Source organism: Euprymna scolopes, chromosome 14 (genome assembly GCF_053919585.1).
Source record: "Euprymna scolopes isolate OS-2025 chromosome 14, ASM5391958v1, whole genome shotgun sequence".
Taxonomy (NCBI): domain Eukaryota; kingdom Metazoa; phylum Mollusca; class Cephalopoda; order Sepiida; family Sepiolidae; genus Euprymna; species Euprymna scolopes.
In genome coordinates this window covers 73,073,104-73,076,993 of record NC_136495.1, presented here as the reverse complement: position 1 = coordinate 73,076,993, position 3,890 = coordinate 73,073,104, and the positions used below count along the sequence as shown (strand labels likewise).

At 39.6% G+C, this 3,890-nt stretch overlaps 1 pseudogene; it reads right to left on the bottom strand.

Moving 5' to 3' along the window:
- Positions 1-2,245: 2,245 nt before the first annotated feature.
- On the bottom strand, positions 2,246-2,362 carry LOC145293383 (5S ribosomal RNA; annotated as a pseudogene).
- Positions 2,363-3,890: the final 1,528 nt, after the last annotated feature.

Below are 3,890 nucleotides of genomic sequence, written 5' to 3'. Positions count from 1 at the left end.
AGGGGGATAACCAGAAGACAAAATATTAGTGTATGTTATGGGAGGATTGCGCGGGAGCTCTGCAACCGTGCATGAATATATAACATCCCCATGGACGCAACCACCACTGAGCGGGTAAAGATGGCTGCTATTACAATTACAGTTAGTTTTGAATTTAATTGGGAAAGGGATTTTTGGGGCTGATTTAATGTTTTTGTTATTAGATGTTAAGATTCTCTGTGCTAAATTAGGCATTATTGAGTTTTTATTGAAAATAGAAATATATCTGTGTGGGTATCTGAAAAAGCTTTGTACAATGTTGAAGAATTCCTTAGGTATATTAGTTTTGACATTTATACTAAATGGAGGATTAAACCAAATATTTCTCCCTACCCCAGTGTGACTGGGTAGGTTAGAGGTATTACGATTAGTATTTTGGTTTGGATTACACATGTAGACTGGTTCGTTGCAATTGATAGCGGCAGATCCCGTCTTCTGAACTGGCTTTCCGCGAGTCGTACTCTGTGTGTGACCACAGACCCAAGGCGACCAGCAGGAGGAGCACAATTGTTGTGTTCAATCTTTTCATTGTGTCCTGAGTTCCATATTGAAGAAAGTAGCATTTCGATTAAAAGTTCTTTTATCGGCAGAAAGAGTAGAGATTCCTCTAGAGAGGGATGGTACTATAGATTTTATAATTGAGTTGGGGGAGTTAGAAGATTTATGGACGTGTAAAAGTGTAAGGTTGGGTCCGTCTCGGTGTTAAGATTAAGGGTAATGTTTAGAAAATTTGAAGTTTTTTGTTCGGTTCAATAATTACAAAATGGGCAAAGTCACTAAAGAAGTTATGTAATTCTCCAACTGTTTTGTTGTACTCTCTTGGCCTGGCTGTTGTAGTGAAAAGGCCATCGCTTCCACAAAGCCCCCCCCCCTGGATATGTTTAAAGTGGTATTTAAGTTCTTTCAGTAAGAAGATCCCCACTAAATCCGTAACTTCCGCAGAGCCAAAAGCACCCATCAAGATGCCAAAACCACGAGAGGTGTCCCTTCTAGTCTAAAACCCACTGTTAAATTGTATAAGGGACCTTCTCGCCAGGAGAATCAATTCAATTTCTAAATTAGTTAAGTCAGAATTTCTTTTAGCAAAGATTAGAGCCTTATTTAAAAGAATCGGAGAAATTGATTGACAACAATCCTGGATGTCAAAGGCCATGAAGTTAAGGAGGTGTTTATTTTCAAGGAAGACAAACCAATTAATTACGGAATCTGAATTTAGCCAAAGAGGGAAATTAACTTTTTCTTTAACAAGAGGGAGGATTCTATCTAAGATGCCGTCGCCCACAGCACCCAAGTCAGATTCAGACGGGCAGACCAACCCGATGGAGGGGTTGTCATAAAAACCAGGCCCATGATCCTTGAGGGCAAATCTAGGGAAACCAAGAGAAATTAATTCCGTGAAGTTATGAATGGTCATAGAAGTCAGTAAATATCCAGCTTCAGAATTAATAGAATCTAAAATCTTACGAGGGACTATAAGATTTATTAAGTTCTTTATACAAAAGCCTTTTATATGTAGGATAGTCAAGTTTATAGTAATTTCCTTTGTCTACCAGGAGTATCCCTCTTCCTACCCAACAGGAATGTTAATAATTACAATTTATACATAATTTGCATCAAATAAAGTATCTATTCCTTATACAACCAGTAAATACATTTATATAATAAAGCTCAACGTCTATGTGTATGTCCCTTCTAAGAATAGGCCTGTATATGGTTTACTATTATGCAAAACTGACCACATAGCGGGAGTCACTTATACGGGGGAACCCTACGCATGCTCACACCGTTTTACAAATTTGGCAAAATAGCCCGCCATGAAGAAGGGGGCGTTTTGATGTATTACACCGCACACTCTCATCAACGTGGTTGAGGCCCGAGTAGTGTTACTTATAATTGAGAACCCGTATGCATGCTATGATGACCGGATGTGCCATGATAACCCACCTTGGGACGGGGGTTTACGAGTTACATCGCTCACCTCCACCAAAGGAGGTAAGTCACTTACAATGGGGAACCCTAATTTTGGGGGGCACCTCAGTCTTTGACTGACTATGGATACCCATGAAGGGGTGCCTGCGCGTGAATTTTTTGTGGCAGGAGGTGCGCAATCTCCAACCACACTTCTGGGTGAACATTGTTAAATACTAGTGGCAAGTGAAGTATATGTACAAGGTGACTGGAAACAAATGCCGAGATAAGCGGAGAGCACATACAGCACCTAGAATTTCCAAATGGTCACCCATCTGGTACTAACCAGGCACAACGTTGCTTAACTTCGGTGGTCTGCCGAGAACCGGTGTGTCAACGCGATTATGCCGTATATATAGTGTTCATATATTTTTGTCAATAAAGATTTCTCTTCATGTTCGCTTAAGGGTGGAGCATATCGAACAACTCCACAAAGATGATCCAAGCAATGCCGAATCTGTCTGTGTGTCTTTGTAACTGTCTGTCTGTACATCTATAAGACTAAAGGGAATATAAGATACAAAAAATATGTAGAAAATAAATATCAGTTTAAAAGAATTTCAAAGTTATTGATATTGTTATATAAATCAGAATCCATTTTTAAGGTTCTTTTTTAACCCAGTCAACGACGGGTACTTCTGCTAGTAAATAAATAAAATATATAAAAAAATAAATAAATAAACAAATAAAAGTACATATTTTGTCCGTTGGATGAAGATTTTGTATATTTTATAAAGTAAGCAAATCGTGATTGTAAGAGAGAGAAAATCTTTACGATGTACGTGCCCATCATGGAACGGTGTCATATTCCCAAAATCGCGTAAATTGGTCAATTGATTGCTATTTATCTGGTATTTATGTTGCTTAGTAGCGACCGTACGCCAGTTACCCAGTGTGGATTTCGATAAGGGTCACATTAACAAATGTCAGCATAACCTAGCTACAAGTGGAATTGTACCCAAAGAAGGGTGACGCGGAGTTGAAGCAGACAATAGGTCAAACTCCATAAATAGAATAAAATTCGATCACGTTTTTAAGCGAGAATAACGAAGGATTTTGAAACCTGTTGGAAGCGTGCGAACAAGATGATCAAAAAATAATAATCGAGGCTGAATGATATGGCGACGTCACGTTTCTGAGCAGGAGAAACAAAGGATTTTGAAATCAGGCTCTCCGTTAGAAGCGTGCATGCAAAACGGTCCAACAATGCAGAAATAATCTAAGCTGAATGTTAAAGAAGAGGGTTGGTCGTAGATACAAAGATATAAAGACACACAGACGAACTTGTTCGGATAATCTTTGTGGAGGTGGAGGGCAATGGTTCGATTTTCACCACATTCAAACGAACATGAGGGGGTAGCAGTGGGAATCTTTACTGACACAAACATATGAACACTAATTAGGGTTCCCCGTTATAAGTGATCCCCATGGGGCCACACCTCCGTTGATGACAGTAAGCGATGAAACCCGTACCCCCTTCCTATAGTGAATCATCATGGTAAGTCAGTAACTCTACGTTAAACGATGTGAGCGTGCATAGTGTTCCTAATTATAAGTAACGTAAGTAGAAACGGTTAAGAACTGCTATTCGAGTAGAAAAATTCGTATTGAAGTCACGGTCCAGCAGCAGCTATGCTTGATTATTTATCTTCGCGTCGAAGTCGAACCCATAGACAGAGGTGCGGGAGGCTTCTGTCGTGGTCCAAGTGAGAAGCCTGCTCTCAGTATCGAGAGCCGGAAAGAAAAAGATTGGCAAAGCCAAAACGGAAGTTGAATGTCTTCGCCAATCAGCATTAAGGAAGTTCTACTCAAGTAGAAAAGTTCATGTATATCTACCGTATTGAAATGATTATTTATCTTCTTGTCGTAGTCTAACCCATGGA